This window comes from Tympanuchus pallidicinctus, unplaced genomic scaffold (genome assembly GCF_026119805.1).
Source record: "Tympanuchus pallidicinctus isolate F22 unplaced genomic scaffold, pur_lepc_1.0 scaffold8, whole genome shotgun sequence".
NCBI lineage: Eukaryota > Metazoa > Chordata > Aves > Galliformes > Phasianidae > Tympanuchus > Tympanuchus pallidicinctus.
The window spans coordinates 21,418,676-21,426,982 of record NW_026294802.1 but is presented as its reverse complement, the minus strand read 5'-3'; the positions used below and the strand labels follow the sequence as shown (position 1 = coordinate 21,426,982).

The 8,307-nt window shown below is 37.3% G+C and overlaps 1 long non-coding RNA gene across 1 annotated transcript; it reads left to right on the top strand.

Annotated features, from left to right (window-relative positions):
• Positions 1 to 555: 555 nt before the first annotated feature.
• Positions 556 to 3,509, top strand: LOC128073521 (uncharacterized). Its single transcript, XR_008202749.1, has 3 exons — positions 556 to 649; positions 1,943 to 2,115; positions 3,219 to 3,509. It is a non-coding gene; the product is annotated as an uncharacterized LOC128073521 (long non-coding RNA).
• Positions 3,510 to 8,307: the final 4,798 nt, after the last annotated feature.

Here is an 8,307-nt window from a genome sequence, read left to right as displayed (position 1 = left end):
AAAAATTATCAGAAAATAAATCTGGAGATAAGTTCTTCAATGGAATCTGTCCTCAGGATGCTTTCTATGTAGAATCTCCCTTCAAGTATTGGAAACTCCAATTGTTATGTAGAATATTTGGAATGGTTTATATAAAAAAAGATTACTGTTCAGTGACTATTCTAGGAAAATTTCACTTCATATAAGCTATGAAACTTCTCATTTTTATCATATTAGAAATCACTTAGCCTATGCTACTCTTGCTATTTGGAAATCAGCAAACTATTTAACTTAGCCCTTCCTTTTTCTTCCACATCCTATTTCATAGTATTTGTATTGAATATTTCTTTCTTTCTTTTTCTTTCTTTCTCTTTTTTCTTCTCTTTTCTCTTTCTCTCTTTTTCTTTTCTTTCTGTCCAGTGACTAATATCTCTCTGTTATAAAGATACAGTGTTAAACATGTCTATGCTTTCTACACTGTGATGTGTAAGACCAGAATTAATATAGCATCTGGAAAAATATTGCTGGCTCTTCAGGCTCACATTTCTGATTTTTCTTTTTTGTTCAGTCAGTGATCAAACATGAGAAGAAACGTGATTATTGAGTGTATTTCTGCACCCTCCATTTAAATTAGAGCACAAGGCAAAAGAATATGAGACAGAGAGCAAAGGTATTAAAGAAAAAAACTTAGCATGGGCATTATATCTTTCAGAAAGTACAAATAGAATATTATTCTCCAGCATTTTTCCTACACCTTATTCTATTTCAAGCTTCCTTTCTCTATTATGTTTTTTATCTGTTCTTCTTCCCATCACTAAGACTTGTCTTGTTCGTATAATTCAGGTGCTACAATTGAAACTACCACTCCTTATACCAAAAAGTACCCTAACTTTCTCTGGAAGGTTAGAATACCTCCTACCACTTTGGTGATGGAGCTGCCAAATGCTGGTGGGTGTTGGGCTAGACAACATCTAGGCATCCTTTCCAACCTATTCTATGGTTTTTATTTGATTCTGTGCTTTAAACATAGACAATGGAACATCTGTCTGCCAACTATCCATCTTTGAGGATTTAATTGCACCTTTTATGGATCAAATATTGGCTGTTATTTTTATATGTTGTAACATATGCCTGAGAAAATACATATTTACTTGCTTCCTTGCTAATCTTTTGCTTTCCTAGCATGCTACAGCAAGAAAATTGAAAGCAAAATAATCCACATCCCCCAACCATTCTGCAGTGTCTCTGCCAATAATAGAGGGCTTGTTCTTTCATCCTCCCCTAAAACCGTTTACATGAGACACTCAGCGCTGCTTGTCCTTGCCTTCAGCTGAGATCAGTTCATTGTGTTCAGCCACTGCAAGCTGGCATCTGCACAAGACTGTTTTATGGGGCTGTACATGTTCAGATGAAATATAGTTAATACATTTTGCTGTGCTTCTGTGCCTGGGTGAATGTGTGCCAGTGAAGTAGAGGAGCAGATCACTCACAAAGAGTAAGCTGGCACTGACCTATCATTTTTTTGAATTTTGAATATTGGGACTTGTACACATGTGGCTGTGGATGCAGCTTTAAGTTTGAGTTTGACTTTGGACAGGACGGCAACAAACATTCTACAGATTAGAGATGGATACTGAAAACCACCCTCCCTCCTCTGCTCATTCAATTCTGCACTTACTTGCTATCTCCTCTCTGCACTGCAGCTAGTAACAAGTTCCCAAATAATCTCTGGTGCAATAGGAAAAAGCCCTACAGGTCAAAGGATTGAATTCCAAGAAAATAAATGAAAAATAAAGAAGTCAGAAAGGCATGTTCTGAGTCAGACTGCAGACTAAGAGGGAGTCTCATTAAAGGCTCTTCCTGCCAAATGCTGTTCCACTTGTCTTCAGAGCTGTCTGCATTAATGACTACCTCCACTTGGAAGTTATTTACATAAAGTATTGTTCTCATGTCACTTCTGCAGATAGCAACTCCTTGCTAGGTGAGAGAAAGAAAAACAGCAGCCTGCAAATGACGTCAGAGAAAGCTGAATTTAACACGTGGTGGGAAGCATGAAATATTCCTCCTATAATGCCCACTGTTGCACAAGGGGAAATGCATTGCCACAGGGTATGCCATCAAACACATCCCTCCCAGGTACGTCTTGCAGTGAAGGTGATGATCTTTGCTAGCATAGTCTGCATTTCCATACCCGCCATTATTTGATGTATTTGCTTGCTTCCTTGTCTTTCTTGGCAAAGATGGATCCATGAGATAAAAGAACTGTGATCCAGGTTGTTGAGGAGAAATCACGGGAATGGGGAAATTACAGATTTGTTCAGTGTTGGTCTGAGTAGCATTTTTCTATATCCTTTGTGGGACCAGTCTAGCATCTAGCCCTTGTAAGTCGCAGTGGAGCACTTCATGGAGATACAAGTGTCATTGCCTGTGTGCCAAGTGGGCAATTTCCACATTGCTCCTACCTCTACCTCTGTCCTGGATCAGATTCAGGTTCATAGAGATAGAGAAACAAATGCAAAATAGTTTCAAACACTGCACCTCCTCCTTGAACTTAATTAGCATTTTCCCCTCAAAAGTAGAACATTCCGATGCATAATGATAGTTAGGTGTGATTTAAATTCTATTCAAAATGAGCTTCTTTTGTGGTTTTGGCCTGTGATACAGAATTCATCAGAGAGATTTTATCTGAAAGCAAACCTTACAATTTGCAAATTCATTAGTAATATAGGCGATATTTTTAAAGACAGTTCCAATACACGTTGAATAGGTCAGTGTTCCAAAAGTTGCCATAATCTGATACTAGCATTTGATAGCCTGTGGATCTTCACCTAAAGAAGAGAGAAATGGATTACAGAACCTTTGAGTATATCTAAAAATATAGGCTCTATTACAGATGGTGGCTGCTGAAATGCTAGCTGTTATTCATTCCAATACAATTCAGGCAGCTCCTTAATGTATGTTGGTTTGTTTCTAAAATGTAAAACTTGATTACTTAAAATATCTGTAATAACTAAAACCCAAAAGTTCATTTCACAGAAATGAATGAATGTTTAGAGATGTAATTGCTGTATAACCTATATAATGTTCAGTTATTAAAGATAATGGAAATGAAAATGTTAACATTCTGGGAAAGTCCTGCAATAACCTTACATTATTCAAATACATTACAAAGTTGGGTAGATAATTATTTCTCAGATAATTCATGTTTTTCAGCTTTACACATCACTTTTGTCCAACAGGTTTTGATGCTCTTCTATTGTTGCCAGTTACATCACACCAGAAATGTTCCAGGACTTCTGACTCTTTTTTTTCTGCAAAGTTAAGTTCTATTACAGCAAGATTCAAATTAAAGTATATATATTTTTTTCATTATTTACTGATTGTTGGACAACTTAATTGAAAATGAGACTTTTTACCAAATGAACTCAATGTCTTTCAAAATACGTTAACTTCTTTGGAAGTGGACAACATTTGTTCATATTCAGAAGATTCTTTCCTGGATTTAATCAGTAGTGGCTATTCTGGAATAACTCCTATAACTCTGGAATGCCTCCTACGTAGGCAAACTTTCTTCAGAAACAGAGCTCAAATATTTTCTTTAAGGAAATTCTGCACTGCTGAAAAATGTTAAGTTTTGAAGTAACTTTTTTTCAGAAAGTTTAAGGAGGACAAAATGTAGGGAACATTTTGATATGTATTGAGGATTCTTAAAAGGAAACTTCAGTAGCAAATCAGCTATTCGATGTTTGGAGAAGTTGCCATATGGCTGCTGAGGCTCACAGTGACTTCCTAGCTAAAAGACATATCTGAAATAGCTGTGTCTAATTCCAACATAACACACTCAAAAAAGAGAGACTGCCAATATTCAACTTAATCTCACTGATGGAAGTCACTCTATGACTGGACTCAGTTACCGTTGATTTATCATTTGTGAAGATCCCAGCTGGTTCTGGTAGCTGTAAAAATAATAATAATAATAAAAAAAAATTTAAATAAAGTTCTGAATAACAGAACTTTAAATCATAAAAATATACGGGAACATCTACTGGTCTGTTCTTCAAAAGATTGTATAGTTCACAAGAACTACACAGACACAGAAAGTATATAAGCAACATGAGCTAACTTGGATTCTTATAGGAGAAAAGTAAACTCTATAACACATTTTGCTGTTATATTATCTACTATTCCAGTCCAGAGAAGTAAGAATATACTTTCATCCCATTTGAGATACTGGCCACTTCAAGAAAAACTTGCTAGTTTTTGTACAACATCTCTTTGAATGCAAGTGAAGGAGTAGGAGAGTCCATAGGACAAAATAAGTGAAACTTGCTGGAAACATGGCCTGTGAAGGAAACAGAGATGTTCAATCTGGAAGAGACTTGAAAATATGCTTTTTAATAGTTTTCAATGTATAGAAAGCTTCTGTGGAGATAAAATAAATAACCTGTTTTCTGTTCTGGATGCCTTTAGGAAAATAAGTAACAAATTCAGCAGAGGAGCTTTAAAGACACCAAAAGAGAGAAGAGTGATGCTCACATGAGTACATACAGAGTGACCATGGGCTTTTTATTATTAACAGGGAAAAATGTCTTGCTACAGAACTGACAAAGATGCAAATGATTCTGCACTGGATGGGATTAACTATTATTTTGGCTATTTTCCTAAAAGAAAAAATATTGCAAAAGATTAAGAAGTTGCAACATTAAAAGAAAAAGGAAGAAAAAAAGCAAAGTACAATATTACTTGGAATAGGCAATGCAAATAGCATGATTGTCTGAATTCTTAAAGGAAAAAAATTGTAGGCAGTAATGAATTTTGTATATTGCAAAGTGAATATATTCAATAGCCAGATAATATATAATTTGTGTTACTTTTCCGGGGTAACTTGAGTTTGTATCTTCAAGGTTACATTGGGAAGTAAATTCTTCACTTTAGTACTTGTAGAAAAATAAATAAATAAGCAAGTAAATAAATAAAAGAAAAGAGAAATAACAACAACATGTCTCAACTAACTGGAAATTAGGCAGGAAAGGAATGTTCCAACTTATTAATTATCAAAAGTCTAGTTTCTAGGGAACAACTTGAGAATTGGAGCTTGTACTTTGATGTTTCTTGGATATCATAACACATGACCAAGTATCAGCTTTTATGTTGTTACACTCAATTGCGTATCTAAACGTTATATATCATGCCTGTTATTTGGTAAGATTATTTGATTATTTGCCTGCTCGCTCTGTTGGCATGTTTGCTTATTTATTCTTAATAGTGGGCTGCAGTTACACAGCTAACATAGGCTACAGTGAGATTTATCACATACTCAGGTGTTTGTTAGCAGACCTTTGCTGGAGGTAATCTTTGACTCCCACGCTGGCAGATGTACAATGAAATAGATCTTCAACCCTTGGAGGGCTATATCATCTACCTCAGCTTTGTTTTTTAAATAGGAGCATTTTTTAAAGTGTTTCAAGCTGACTTGGTGATTTTATATTTCAGCAAGTGAGAAGTTTCCACTTGAGCTGTTCTATCAACTTGCTCTAAAGGCAGCAGTCTCAAGCAGAGAGCTTCTGATAAATGACAGGAAACAGTAACATACACCACCTCTAGAGACCTCTCTGCAGTTATTTTTTTAATACAGCTGTAGCTTTGGTTGATTTCCATAAATGTTAATTTCCAAAACATGTATTGGAACAGAAAGAAACTTGTAATTACACTGAAGCAGTTAATGAAGAATAAGTTACGAGATAAGTTCAGTTCAAAGTTGTATTTAGCACACTGAAAGCAAGTTTAATACCTTGCTGATAGCACAGAGAACTATTTAAGTGCAGTAAAATGGTTTTGCTCAGGTTAGGTAAAAAATTATTACAAAAGATACTATATGCTCTTCAAAGAAAAACTTGTGTTTTCTTGCTTTGCTGCTTCCTCCTCCTCCTTGTAGGAGGAGCAACATCAAGTAGATGGCATGTTCTGATATTTCAAAAGCTTTATTTCATTGCCAGAATCATATGATGGCTGCCTTTGTCTCCTGAATTTGAACCCTGCCCTTCCTAGAACATTTTTATGACTTTATAGAATCACACATGAGAGTTCGATCTGGAAATAAGATTCATTTTAAAAACAATTTTAAATAAAATTATCGTTTACTGCATAGTAAATTTGTTTATGTATATCTTTCTGATTACATTCTGATTAGTTCTGATTAGATGGATATTTTCAATGCACAAAGTCATTTACAAATCAGCAGATTAATTTTAGGAATCCCTGTTTGAAACTACATGATTTATATACAAGAGTTTCATATTATTAACAAGTCAATGTGAATCAGTAATTTTCTATTTTTCTATTTTCTTCCCTTTTCTCATGTCTATTCTGCCCTTTCAAAAAAAGTAATTCAATTCCAACAAGCAAAGACTTATATAATTTTGGAGTTTCTTTCCCTTAGGAATTCAAAACCTAGTAATAAACACACATTAATTTAGTGGGCCAGTTCAACCCTTGGGAAGGGCACATAGTTTAATAGCTGATCTAGTTGATCACAGAATCATTTAATTGTATAATGGCTTAAATTGGATCATGTTCCAATGCCCCTGCCCTGATCAGAGCCTCCACTCACTAAATCAGGCTGCTCAGGTCCCCATCTAGCCTAACTCTGAGCACCTCCAAAGATGAGGTATTTACAATTTCTCAAGGCAATATATTCCAGTGCCTCACCACCCTCTGATTAAAAAGTTGCTCCTAACATCTAGCTTAAATTTCTCTTTTGGTTTAAAGTGATGTGCCCTTTTCTTATCACAATTAGACTCCTTAAAATGTTAGCCTTTCTCCTGTTTACAAGTTCCCTTCAGGTTCTGGAAGGCCACAGTGAGATCTCCTGGGAGCTTTCTTTTCTCCAGGCTTAACAAGTTCAGCTGCCCATCTTTTCTGTGAGGTGCTTCAGCCCTTTGGTCATCTTCAAGGCCTTCCTTGGAGGGACTTGGAGGGACTTGCTCCATCCACCCATTATACTTCTTATGCAGAGGGCCCTCTCGTTACATTCTCGTGGGCCCATTTTTGGAGCTTGTCCAGGTCCCTTTGGATGGCATGTCGTCCTTCTTCCATATCAACTGAACCATTCAGCTTGGTGTCATCAGCAAACTTGCTGAGACTGCACTCAATCCCAATGTCTGTGTCAGTGATAAAGATTTTGAAGAGCACCTGTCCCAAAACAGACCGATGGGCAACACTACTTGAGACCAAACTCTACCCAAACATAGATCCAGTGATCATAACCCTCTACCTGTGGCCATCCAACCAATTCTTTATCTACCAAATAGTCTAGCCTTCAAGTCTGTATCTCTCAGATTTAGAGAAAAGAATGTGATGTGGAACCATGTCAGAGGCCTTAGAAATTTCAGGTAGATGGCATAATTTGCCCTTCTTCATCCACTGATGCCAACACTCCTTCAGAGAGGTCCACCGGACTGGATAAACTCCTTGTCTTGCATGTGCCTTAACTTAGCTTCCAGAAGGATCTGTTCCATGATCTTCCCAGGTACAGATATGAGACTCCCCCACTCCAAATTCCCCAAGTCTTTCTTTCCCTCCTTCTTAAAGATTGGAATGATATTTCCCTTTTTCCTTCCACAGAGGACATTATCTGGCAACCATAACTTTTTGAATATGATGAAGATTTGCTGATGAGTTCTGCATAGTAGGATTCAAGAGGCTTGGCTGAGCAATCCCTTCCTCGCCAACCTCAATCTGCTTTGCCTTGCTGAGTGCCAGTCAAAGCTCAACTACTCCACCTTCTAAGCTTAGAGGGGACAGCTTTCAGAGTCTATGTCTTGCCTGAACAGAGATCAGACACCCACCTTCACACCACCACACCCAAGGATTACAAGGCCGAGTCCTCCTCTCTCTGTAGATTAATCATTAATGTGTTTGCCCACAGGAAGGAGGATAGGTGAAATCATAGTTTCTGAACATCCTACCAATCAGGTTGGGAGCAAGGCCCTGCTCCTCCCTCCCTTTGGATAAGGGTTACTGTGCAAATGCATCGTGAGACTCCTGGGATCAGATAGGAGGTAAGATGAAGACAGACACTACGTTGCTCACCACAGCCTGCAGAGAGACTGTGAAGAGAAGAGGCTGTGTAAGTCATTAACATTCCAAAGCCGTACATTCCCCTCTTGGTGTCTGACTAGACGGTGCACACAAATCTGGATGCTGAATGGCCATAAGAAGATGCACATGCTGTTGGGTTGGATGTTTTGCATGTTTTGGGCCATGAAAGGCACACCCTTTCTCAGCCTTTGTCAACATCAAGAAGAGGGTAATTGACATGGAGGTAAG